This window comes from Ictidomys tridecemlineatus, unplaced genomic scaffold, assembly GCF_052094955.1.
Source record: "Ictidomys tridecemlineatus isolate mIctTri1 unplaced genomic scaffold, mIctTri1.hap1 Scaffold_48, whole genome shotgun sequence".
Lineage (NCBI taxonomy): Eukaryota > Metazoa > Chordata > Mammalia > Rodentia > Sciuridae > Ictidomys > Ictidomys tridecemlineatus.
The window spans coordinates 938,247-951,878 of record NW_027523119.1 but is presented as its reverse complement, the minus strand read 5'-3'; the positions used below and the strand labels follow the sequence as shown (position 1 = coordinate 951,878).

Sequence of the window (13,632 nt, the reverse complement as noted above, 5' to 3'; positions counted from 1 at the left end):
CCCTTACCTGCACCTATCTTCCAATGATTTTCAGTCTGAGTGTGGTCCAAATCTTCCACTTCCCAAAAACTGCACTAACGTTAGAATTCCATGAGCTTCTTTGGACAGAAATGTATAAATTCTTTATGGTATTCTTCCTAAAAATTTTAAGCATAGCTTAAAGATCCCATTTTCTGGACTTCAAAATACGAACTTGCTAATTTTAATTACTGGACTATGATTATTTCCTTTTTGCTGATAAGGTCCAAAAGCTATTTTACATGGGGGAGAAGATAAAAGCAAACACATGCATCTTTCTAAGGGCTTTACAGATAATGGCAATAATGGCATAACACTTATAGGCACACTTATTATAGATGACAGATGAGGGAACTAAGGAATGAAGAACTTAGAACTTATCTAACATTCACAGTACTGTCAGAACGGGGATTAAAATCATCAAAGCTGGTGCCCACAATGTGTGCTGTCAATCACACACCACACTGCCTCTCTTGAAAAAGCAGAAATTTTCCTTTAGTTACATTTTATGAAAGACAAAGCAAAATATAGAAACTTGAAGTTTCATTTAGGCAATCTCCATGAACTGTATTTTTACCTTATGCAAAATTATTTGATAACAGAGTTCAGAAACACAACTATTTCTAATTGTATCATTTTTTCAATTCCAAAGAACAAGGTCATAACACATACAAATTTATTTTATATAAGCTTTAGAATCAGAATTAAATTCATAAATGAAGTCATCTGTTGAAAAATTATTATTTTACATCCATCTTGGAGAAATATTATCTTGAACTAAAAAAGTAGAAACATATCATTTGCCAGTATTTTAAAAACCATGTCCAGATACAAATTAGTTCTAAAGTTCTTGTAAAGCAATGAGAAAGCAAGTGACTTGTTTTTCTCTATTATTTAACTATTACTATAATAACCTTTAAAGAAACAACAGTAATGAATTTTGGACAATAAAAACTGTAAAACCAGACTGCTGGCAGAGGAAACAACAAACTGTAAGTTAAAAAAATTCATAAACATACATTTATTCAGGAAATACAATTACTAGAGTCCTTAATATTTCAATGATCATTCCACATTATAAAATATTCAAAACATGTATTCTTTTAAGTCTATACCAAGTCATGCTGCATTCTTTCCAGATAAGCCATGCTATTTCTTCTACTACATGCTATAACATCCATTTTAATTGTAAACAAAGTATTTGAGCCAAACTATTTAAATACTTGACATGAAAAAAATAAAACATAAACTAAAAATTTAGAAGAGGAGGAAAATGACAACAAAACAAAATAACTCCCTACATATCTGAATCATCAAACTTTTAAAGAACTAGGACACTATAATCTATCATTACAGTAAAAGATAGAGTGACCATATTAAGATAGTATGTAATCATGAATTACAACATTTCTCATCTGTAATTTTAAGCTGCTTTTTCAAAGAATAAACACTATCTTTGTAAGTTTTAAAGCAAAAGGGGCAGAAAGATTAAACATTAAAAGTTTATATTTAAACTACTAGTTTTTTAATAAAAGAGAAAAGGTAGACTATTATTACTTTCCAAATAAGAAATGCCAAGTATGTTTTATGCCTAAATAAATAATATAATCAATCAACATGTAGCTACGAATTGAAGTATTCTATTCTGATACTTGCAAATAGAATTAGCAGTTCTCATCCCTGGATGTCCCTTAGAACCATCTAGTATGTTTTTTTTTTAAAAAAATAAAGAAGTGACCCTGAATTAGTTGTATGGGAGGGGACCCAAGTTTTAATAATTTTTGAGCTCAGCAGGGCTTTCTAATATGCAACTAAGATTCAGAAACACTGAGTCAACTCATTTTGAAGTAATAAGAAAATTTAAAAAAATGTGTTAACATTTGTAATTTACAAATCAAGCACCAATTACATACTTACTTTATGCTTAGCTTTATTCACAAACCATCTATTTACAAGATGAAAATTCCTTCATTTCCTCATCATACTAGACCACTTTTGTGTATCTTTGCTATTGACTGAACCGTTCTATGATAAGATTTAAAATTCTGAGATATACTATAAAAATTGCATTAATGAAAACAAACTACTGCTACTCATGCTCAACAGCACCAACAGTACCAAGCAAAACTACTGTATTTGGCTCATTATGCTATCTTTATTTTAAGAATTATGAATAGGTGCCAACCCACACAAAGAACAGATTGTGAATTACTTCGAAAGAAAAAAAAAACTCAGCTTACTTAATTTACTGAGATTCAACACCAAAAAAAAGATTTAACTTGGCTGAAAGTTCGGATACAGCTGAGACATTGAACCAGGAAGCTATAATTTATAAGGAAATGTTGATATATCCTAAAAGCTACTATTAAAATAGGATTTCTTCAGGGTTTATTTACCCTGTAATGCAAGAATACAAGCATAACAATAACAATAACATTTTTATATACACCAATACTTTAATATATTAAGCTCTACAACAAATATCTCTAATAATTTTACAATTAAATTAAGTCTATAATTCTTCTATACTACTTTGGTCCCAACATTTTAAAAACACACCAATTAATTTTGAAAATATACAATTTAACAACATGATCCTATCAATAACAAACATGTTTTTTAGTGGACTACAGACACATTCAACCATGCAATCCAGTGTTAAATACCTAAATGATAAAAAACAATGCTGTTTGACTTATATTCTGAGAAATCACTAAAAACTGGAATAATCTTTTAAGACTCACAGTGCTCACAAACATGCAGAAAAATGTATAGAAATTTCTATTCTTCCTGAAGGAATATTACAATGCCCACTTTTTAAAATACAGGATTGATAATTATGCCAAACTCTTATTTTTTTTAAATCCATCTTCTTTTAGCATGCCTTTCACAATTTTTTAAAAAAGTACAAACGTTCCTGTGAATTGTGACTGAAAATTAACTCTTTAATTTCAGCTTTTATGAAGAACTCAGTCACAGTCATATACTGATAGATGCCATTTAGTAAAAGAGTGACATCCAGTGGACAAATGACAAAGTAACTTTCAAAATTCCCCTTGCATTTGAATCGTAAACAAAGATTGCATCCCTAAATCCAACCATTTTAATATAAATGAGTTCCTACTCAATGTGACAATCTACAGATTCTTATCAAATCACCTCATAATTTTTACAGATCTTAAAACATATCCTCTTTTTCCTATTTAACATTGATTCTTTAAAATGACCTAGTAAGATGTGTAACTCAAGACTAGTGAGGTTATATTTTTCTCCTTTCTTTCTGCTATTTCCCACCACAAACTAACTGGCTCATCTCTAGGCATGGAAAGACCAAACCATGAGAAATGTACTTAAATAAAAATCAAAAGTCTTAAAAAATTTTGCAAGATGAGATCTGAACCTGTTTTTCATTTATACTTTTTGATATATTGTTGACTACAATTAGAAAGGGATATAATCATTAATGCTAATAGTCAAATTACATCCTCTTTCCTCACTGCTTACATATTATGAAATACATATTTTAGGCGATGATTGTTTCAGTGTTTAAAACTCAGTTTTATAAATCAGTATAAATGAATACCCATTATACATGTTCAAATGAAATTAAAAAACTTCCAATATGCTGTGTCATTATCTTACAATTGACTCTCTCTCTCTCTCTCTCTATCTCTCTCTCTCTCTCTCTATCTATCTATCTATCTATCTATCTATCTATCTATATATATATATATATATATATATATATATATATAATGTGTATGTTCAAAGTACAAAATGCAGCAATGATGTTAACAACAACAGGGTAATGGAGTGCTATAGGTGAGACTGCCATATTTAATTTCTTGGAAATCTGTAAAGAATTTCAGAGGTTAAAAAAAATATATAGTAAGCAAAAAAAAAGTTGGAGAACTGTTAAATTTTAAATAAGTAGCCAGATGAAGAAAACATTCTTTTTAAAAAAGATTAAGAATGTAAAAGTACATTTTAATATTTAAAAAGCATTTTTAAATATCTATAACAACTTTATGACAAAAATCTGCATTTGAAAAAGGTCTGTAAAAACAGCAGGACAGAATTGCCCTCAACACCTTTTACTTTTTCTTGTCAGAAAAAAAGTGTATGCATCTCTAGAACCATAAATGATGTTAAAATAGGCATTTATAAAATGGCAAGGAGGATTTCAAGGGAAGTTTGTATTTTTTTGTTTTTTACAATTATTGGCATTTTGGCCATTGTAGGTCATAAGTAAAACTTCTCTAGCTAAAAAGCAAAATTAAATATAAAGTTTTAAATGTATTAGGTCTGTTGCCTGTGTTTTGCAGATCTCATTTTTTCAAAGCGTGACTCCATTTCTTCTAAGACTTTGGGTTTATACCGTACTACGAATTTAACCTTTCCTTGGGCTGCTTTCAGCAGTTCTACAGCTTTTTTGTGATGTTCTCCTTCAATGTTCTGGAAAAAGTGCACACACACAATTGATACTTAGGTTTTGAGAGTAACAACAACTACAAATATTTAAAATTAAGTAAAGAGGGTCTTCATTGCATCAATTCACACAAGATTTGGCACATTCAGGGCAGTATAGCTATAGAGATACTGAATCCTTTCAATACTAAATCTTGTTTTATCAGTGTGAAATCCAGTGATACATCAATTCTGCTTACAGTCTCGAAATCATTTTTTAAGTTCCAAGTAATTAGCATTTCAATATACATGTCTTATTACTGCACTATGTCAGAATTTAATCAAGCAACTGCCATTCTATAAAAGTAAATATGATGGTACATTTCTAATTTAGTATACTGTTTTAACTACTGAAGAGTTTAATTATGTAATAAAAATCCCACTAAGCACTGGTAATTTACATTGAAGGGATGCAAACCACATTTAGAGTGCCTTAAAAAGATCACTGGGCTGGGGACAGAGCTCAGTGATAAAGCACTTGACCAGTATGAGCAAAGCTCCCGATTCAATCCCCAGAGCTGCATTTAAAAAAAAGAAATAAACAAAAAACAACCACTGTCCTAAACAGTACTGCCTAGCATTCACTGAAAGCATTCCTAAACTACAAAGTTTATTAATTAATCCCTTGCATGGCATCTTCTGTTTCTACAATCCACAGGCACCCCCAAGTGGTCACAGAACATTACTGCAAATATAAATAAAATTCATCCTCACCACTCCATTAACAGAAAGAAGTTGATTGCCTCATTTAAGGCCCCCATGCCTATCAGCTATTCCACCTGTAATTATTCTAGATATATAGATTGGAGAGTTTTGTTTTTTGCTTCCCATAATATTGAACCCAAGACTCTCTTCTCTTTTGGGTAGCTCAACAACTCGAGGATGAGAATGTCCTTCACTGGTAGCAAATGCAGTAACAGTAGCCTGAAAGAAAATTTTACATATTTAAAATATGTGACCTTTGTTTACTTCATCTCCTTAAAAAAATACCTTTTTTGTTTTATTTTTTGGCAGTGCTGGGAATTAAACCCAGGGACTCATACATGTTAATAAACATGTACTCTAACACTGACGTATATACCTGACCTATCTCACTACTTTTGAGGCATGTTTAAACACACACACACACACACACACACACACACACACACACACACACACACAATCAGAGCTGTACAGTTATAAATAGTAGCTGGATTCATCTTGACAAACTCATGCTGCATGAAATTCAATTTCACTTCATAATCCCCCCTTTCCCCTCTTTTCCTCAATCTCCTTGACTCTCTTTGGCTAATCCATTCATTTATATTTGACTGATTCTTTTTATTTATATATAAAGATAAAATTCCCTGTGGTATATTTATGAATGCATGTAACATGATTTTTAAAGAATGCATTCTGCATTGTGAGGCACATTTTTGATGTGTGGGTATTCATAAATTCACTGGTCATTCTGAGAGGCTAAGCAGAGGTTTTTAATAAATGTAAGTGGAGGCTAAGACACGAGGGTTTCGAGTTCAAAGCCAGCCTCAGCAACAGCAAGGCTCTAAATAAAATACAAAAAAGGGCTGGGGATGTGGCTCAGTGGTTGAATGCCCCTGAGTTCAATCTCTGGTACCCCAAACCCCCCAAAAAGAAATAATAACTGAAAAGAATACATATTCCAGGACTATGTATAAAAAAGAATTTTTTAGCACACTCTCATCCACTGTCTAGAACTTTTGTGTAGTTCCATGTGCAGAGCTTCACAAGCAGGCTTGCTGGGCACATAACATTTAAACAGGAATATTCTACCCTAATGCACTAATAGTCCGGAGCTTCAAGGCCAGATAGCCTGGCATTTGTGTAAAATACACCATACCTATAACAACCCACACAGAGTTGTCCTTATATATAGTCATTTTGGCTGCTATATTCTTTGTATACTCTTTGTACCATACACAAAATAAATAATACATCAAGAATTGTCTCTATATTAAGAAAAGCAGGCACATGTATAGCCAACATGAATATTTTTTGTTGCTCTAGCAAACTATATAATTACAATTAAAAAAAACCCACAGAAGATATAATAAAGCCATATCCTCTTTAAATTATAACACAAAATTAAGATTTTCCTGTTTCATTATGTTTTTAAAGTTAATCAAGGAATCTGGTACCATTTTTTCATGCTGGGTCAGGGTACATGAACAAAGGTGCAAGGGGTAAGAAGAAAATCAAGACTTATTTGAAGACCCAAAAAAGCACTCATATCCTACCTAACAGAACTAAGGCTCAAAAACTAAATAAGCTGTGAAGGTTATACAACTCAGGTATAAAAAATAGATTTCTATTTTCTACTCTGATAAACCATATCCACAAGTTTAAGTATTTGTATTCAATAGAGAATCCAGTCTCTCCTTTTGGAAACCAGGAACTCAATCAAAATAATCTGCAATGATTAAAAGTCTAGTATGTCATATACTACTTGAATTAACATATCTTCCCAAGTAATACACAAAGAAATAATGTATTATGAGGGAAAATCTGGTATGGAAAAGCACACAAACTCCATCTTCAGCCCTGAAGAGGTAGCCTACTACTGACATTATACCATATTTGCAGAGCTAGGGTAAAGGACAAATCAAATAACCCTATTCTACCATTTACTCTTTGTGCGGTGGTTTGAGACAAATAATCTAATCTTGATACTTTCTCATCAATGAGAAATTCATCCTCAATTATAAAATTGATGCTATTTTACATGTAAATATGTTGTATATAACACAATTATGTATTTCATATGTATATAATTAATGTATGTGAGAGCATTTTCAATGCCTTATCTAAACTACATACAGTAATAAAAATGTTCTACTTCTTAGTACTTGGGAAGCTTGGTATAATTTGAATGATATTATGTTAGCTTACAAAATAAGCTTACTATAAATCTAATAATTGTATATTTTCAACCTCTAATTTATGAAGAATTCTCACTTTTGGCAAATAAACAAATTTACCTTTGCAGTTGCATTAGCTCTCACTTCAGGATTGCTACTGATATCTACAGTTTCATAGACATGTTCATATACCTGCAAAACATAAAAGTTGTTATATTTTAAATCTTGGAATATATCATGTTTGATTTCTCTGTGAAGTTAAATGTATTAACTTTTAATCATATTTACTCACCTCTCTTACAGCATTGCAGAACTCACTTTGAAGGACTCTTTGTAAATCCTGAAGTTTCTGTGGTGGTACCTGTCCACTCCTTTGTAGTTTTTCCAACATTTCAATTGCTCTACAAATATCTAGAGTTAAACAAACACATACTAATAGATAACTTTCTCTAAGGATTCTTGAAATACCTATGTAACACTGTAAGAATTAGGATTAATTCCCCAAAGGACTAACAGTATGTAGAAAATAGAGGGGGTAAAACAAAGCATCTGTGTTTTTGTATGAGAAAGAGGAGATCATTCATGTACACATTGAGAACAGGAATGTAAAATCTGAGCACATTGAATTTCACAGATTTTAAAATTTCACATGTTACAGAAGCATAGTTTAAAAAATAATTGAGAGACAGACAAACTGAATATAAACTACTAAATGTCACAGGAAAGGACTGGGGCTCAGATGTGACAGATATGTTAACTGCACTGCTTCAAAAAAGCCAGTAGTAATATTGGGAAGTATTTAAGCAATAAAAATTTACTTAATTATCATATTAGTAACCAAAGCACTGAATAGCAGACCATGTGCTAGTGAAATCACTGGTCATTTCCTAAAGATAAACATGATATATGCACAGATATGAACTATTTAATAACAGATCCAGTTAGTGGCTAGGACACATTTAAATTAAAAATAAACTGAATAAAATTAACTGATTTGTTTTCAAGTTAGGATTGTTAACACAATGTTTTAATTCAGACAATTTCAATCAAATACGTAGTTTTAAAAATAAAACATAAAAACCAGCTATGTAATTCTGTTCTTCATACTAGTTGTGAGACCTTGAACAAATTACTTAAACTCCTTGTTTCTCAGTGCCTTTCACTGTAAAATGCAAATAATACACCTGCTTCATAAAAGGCATTTGATGACCAAACCAAATAATATTTTTAAAGAGGCTTAGCAAACATAAATATAATGTTACACTGGCATCAGTCTTAAAAAATATTAAGGGGTTGCATACATTTATACAAATACATTAAGCATGTTAGTTAGTCAATTGTCATTGAGAAGTGTGGGGATGTGTTTTATTAAGAAATTCTACAAGATTCAAAGTCATGTTCAACAATTAATGACAATATCAGTTTGATTTTTTCTTACCTGTTTTCATACCTTTGTGAATTAAGTTTTGATGATTTAGAAGGCACTATGCCCCCCCCCCCGGCCTCCCACTGCTATTACCAGGGATTGAACACATAGCCTTAAACATTTGAGGCAAGCACTCCACCAATAAACTACATCCCCAACCCTTTTTGTTGTATTTTGAGAAAGGGTCTCACTAAGTTTCCAAAGCTGGCTTTGGACTTAGGATCCTCCTGCCTCAGTCTCTGCAGTAGCTGAGATTACAGACATACACTACTGTGCCCAACTGGCACTCAGGATCTTGATTACATGCACTGATATTGTACTATAGTATTACTGGGAGTTATTTGTTAACAGAGTTCTGAGATAATTTAACTTTCCTATGCTGCTGAATAGAAGCACTTATAATTCATCCCTACCAAGGTGCTGAAGAGTCTACTGAAGAATTTAAAAAAAAAATTCAAAAACAAAAAGCAAAGACAACTACCAAAACTAAATGCTAGGGGATGAAGTTCCACATTTTGTACTGCATTTAAAAATACAAGACTGCCACATGTTAGAATTCTACAACTAACTACCTTTAAAAGAAAAACACCTACTTCTGTTAGCAGCAACAGATCTATTCCTTTCTGCAAAGCACATTGCCATTGTGCTCAGGAAGAAGATGTCACCTTTGTCTTAAGCCTATCTTAGAAAGTCTACTTAGAGAAGCTACTCTTCTGTTATAAAATTATGCTTCAATAAATGGACTGATGGGCTGTAGAGAAACAATCTTATTTATAAAAAAAAGACTTCCAAATGAGGAATGCCATAACTAACAATCATATGTGCACATTTGTTTGTGGGAAGGGATAAGGAAAGAGGCTTTTCTAAATACAATTCTAAAAATGTATCTTCTTCTTAAAGAAGAATATTGAGACTGTAGTTTCAAATGATAATATGTGCAAAATAACTTTAATCTACATTTTATGCTGTTTACCAACAGTGCTAAATTTTTTGTGGTACTTCTTGAATGATAATTTTTAAGTCAGGCAAGTTATACACACCTGTAGTCCTGACTACTTGGGAGGCTGAGGCAGGAGGATCTCAATTTCAAGGTCAGCCTGAGCTGAGACCTTATCTCAATAAAAAATAAGGAGGGCTGGATATATAGCTCAGTGGTAAAGTATCTCTGGGTTCAATCCCCAGAATGGTAACAAAACAGAACAAAAGAAGAAAAAAAAAGAAAGAAAGAAAAAGAAAACTTTTAAATGCTTGTGTGTCAAAAGCGTGTTTGAATTGTCTGAAATAAAGGATTTGGGGAAGACAATGGAGCGTTCAAAATCTTAATATCTGTATTTTGACTCTCTGGTCTGTAACTACACAGCAAACTAGGTTTTATCTTTGTTAACAGTTTCCTTCAAGAAGCAATCAACTAATCACAGTTTGCAATTGTAGGGTGTGTAAAAATCATATATATATGATCGCACCTGCCAAGTGTTTCACAATCTACCACTACTTCACATAAGTTACATAACAAGCTTTCCAAGATCAAATCAGTAGGTTTGTTTTGAAAATCATCCTTGTGCCTGAGAGGGGTACCAACGCTAGGAAATACCAAATTACGAATGCAAGGGAGGCTGTGGTAAAAGTAACCAAGAAGGGAGGGCGAGTTCTTGTGGAAAAGTGCCGTGTGTCTGGATATTGTGTGATATGTGGGTGAAGGCAAGACTTCTAGGTTTGTGCAAGTGTATGTACAACAGTGTAGACGATCCAAACAGGGTGACATGTGTTGTTCTGGTTTACAGATCTCTAAACGCAGCATCTGCTGTGCCCACCCAGAGGGTGGGTGTGCGGCGTATGTCGGCAAACGTGAGCAGATTGTAATTAACTGTGCTACGCCCCGGGACAGTGTGTGTGAACACACAGGGGTCTAGCGAAGAGTCAAAAATTCTTAAGCGCCTTCCACCGTGTGAATGACAGCGACGTCAGCGGCCGCCACTGCAAGGAGCAGGCAGGTTCAGAGTCTGAGCCTGGGCAACCTCTCCTTCTCTCCAGTGACACCGCACTTCCTCATCCCTTCCACCCACCTCGGTGGGGACATCGGCCGCACTCACCTCTCTACAGGTGTACAGGTTCTCCCAGCGCCGCCATCTTCTCCCTTAGCAATATAGAACGACAGGAAATGACGAAAGAGAAGCTGCGGTAGGCGGAGCCTAGCGAGAGCCAGAAGGGCGAGGGTTGACCGGTATCGCGAGATCAGGAAAGACAAATGCTCACTCCGCAAAGTACTTTACGGGGTACCGTTTCGTAGTGTGGGTTGAGACTGTCGTTCTTGCGGTCGCCAGAATCTCAGATTCCCCAGGCCTCCCAGATTGAAAAGAACTTTTCCCCTGCCTCCTGCTCCCTGCCCTGGCTTCGCGCCTTTCCCACCGCTTGGAGCCGTTTGTAGATGAGTCACATTCCCTGGATTCTACTTCCAGGATTGAGGACTGCTCACTTACCCCCTTTTGGCCTCAGTTTCTCCATCTGTGAGACAAGAGTTCCTATGTCAAAGGTTTTTAATATTCCTGAATGCCAAGATTAGGTGACAGTTAAGTGTGTACATGACATTATGAATTCTTGTTTCTGGCAGCCTTACTTTAATTTTAAAAAGCCGAAGCTTGAATCTTACTCATATCTGCAAGTACAAAGAAAATGGGCCATAACTGGGTAAGGGAGGAAGAAAGGCTTTACTGTACTGTACAGTAATAGTCTTAAGAAACTGATTCAGAATCTTATGTAAATATAAAAGAAATATCATGTAATAATACTATTTAGGGCAACTTTTGAAATTTTCATGAGCCAAGAAAAATTGCTTTTTTGACCCATATTTGGATTCTACTGACCTATCCAAGCCCTTAGTTTGTGTTGATGTTGTTAGATTCTTTCACATTTAAGTTTTAAAAACTTCATAACCATGTCGTTTTAATAATCTGGTTGCTTCTGACCTGCTCTTGCCATTCAACTTCAACACTTTGTTCTAATCCATTTAATGTCACCACCAGAAACTTTGGTTTCTCTATTCCCTATTTCTCAAGTCTTATGTACTCTGACCCTAACTCATACAGCTACCCTCATTTCTAATTATCCCTAGGGCTAACCATGACTCCAGTCAAGATGGTATATTCAAAACCATGTTTATCCTAGTTGCCATATCTTTCTCTGTGTTCTTGTAGGGAATGCCCATTTTTATCTCCTACTCTCCAAACATCATACACATTCAACTGAACTCATTTTCCAGGTTCCTGCTCAAGATGTGTCGCTTCTGCTAAGTCTTCTCTTTTTTTTTTTAATTGTTTCAACACCTTAGTACTCTGAGGATTCCAACACCTAACACCCTACAGTAACACCCATGTACTTATTTCTTATTCATTTTATCATTTTTTTCTGCCACAAATGTGTTCAAGAAGTATTTATTAAATGCCTAATGCCCACCAGGTGCTTTGTTAGAAATACTGTGTGGAACAAGAAATATGCAAACATTACCCTTATTTCTTCAAGTATTTTTCCTTCCTAGTCTTTCTGCACTCCTTTGGTGGAGTTAGGTACATGAATATTCAACCATGTGACATTGCCTCAAAAGTTAATTTTCACTGTTAATTTTTTTTCAAGTTTTCCCTGTTTCCTTGTGGTTAATTCCCATGTCTTCGTGTTCACTAATTTGCTTTTTCAATATCATACATTCCTTTAATCCCACGTGTTTCACTTTTCATCTCAGAAATTGTTGTTTTCCCTCTAGTCATTTGATGTGTATGTGTGTCTTCCATATCTTTATTTAACATGCCAAATGTTTCCTATAGCTTCTTCTATAAAGTTATAATGATAACCTTGGTGTCTTTTTCTACTAATTCTATCATCTATGGTGTTTCTGACATTGTCTTATGTTAATTGAGTTTTCTATGTATTATGGCTTACAATTTTTTGCTTATTTGAAAATAGTTTTCTCCTTTTGACACTTAATTTTTATCTTTGCTAGGTGGAACAAATTTGGCCTTTAGTGGAGGGCTAATTGAACCTCACTACTAAGGCAATAACCTTCTAAGTTTTTACCCCATGATCCATGTAAATTATGTGGATTTTCTATTCTGTCAGGAATGGGATCTCTTTTCATGAATTGGGATTATGGATTGTTTACTTTGCACTTTTTGTATAATCTTTTCCATGTCTCTGGTAATTAACACATAATCATCATTACATTTCATAATACCAGGGATAAGTAGAAATAATAAAAAGTCACATTCAAAAGATTGGGAACCCAAATAGCATGTATTTCTCATTAACAGCACTGGAAGCTAGGACACAGCTATTACATTTTTAGGAAAAATAATTCCCAACCTTCAATTCTATATTCAACTATATTAGCTTTTCTAGGACAGCCATAATAAAGTATGACAAATTGTTTGGCTTAAAACAAGAGCTATTTATTGTCTCAAATTTCTGGTAGCAAGAAGTCAGAAATCAAGGCAGTATACTCTAAAGCTGTAAAAGAATCCTTATTTGTCTTTTCCTAACTTTCTAGTTAATTCCTGGCAATCTTTGATGATCCCTGACTTGAAGCTACATTATTCCAATATTTTCTTTAACTGTCCCTTCACATTCCCTTGGACATCTTATAAGGATATGACCTACTACAGTATGACTTAGTCTTAATTAATTACATCATTAGTCACATCAATGGCCCCATTTCCAGATGTGTTCACCCTCTGAGGTACAGGGATTGATTTCAATGTATCTTTTTTTAGGGGGAGAGACACAAATAAACCCATAAAACCAAATTGTACATGAAAAGTGAAGGTATAATATAAATGTTTTAGGGCTGTAGGTATA

General features: G+C 33.7%; 1 pseudogene across 1 annotated transcript; it reads right to left on the bottom strand.

Annotated features, from left to right (window-relative positions):
- Positions 1-559: 559 nt before the first annotated feature.
- LOC144373747 (protein lin-7 homolog C-like) lies at positions 560-10,917 on the bottom strand (annotated as a pseudogene). The gene is made up of 5 exons (XR_013433308.1): positions 10,881-10,917; positions 7,657-7,775; positions 7,485-7,556; positions 5,200-5,409; positions 560-4,473 (listed from the first exon to the last, which is right to left on the bottom strand). The product of XR_013433308.1 is annotated as a protein lin-7 homolog C-like (transcript).
- Positions 10,918-13,632: the final 2,715 nt, after the last annotated feature.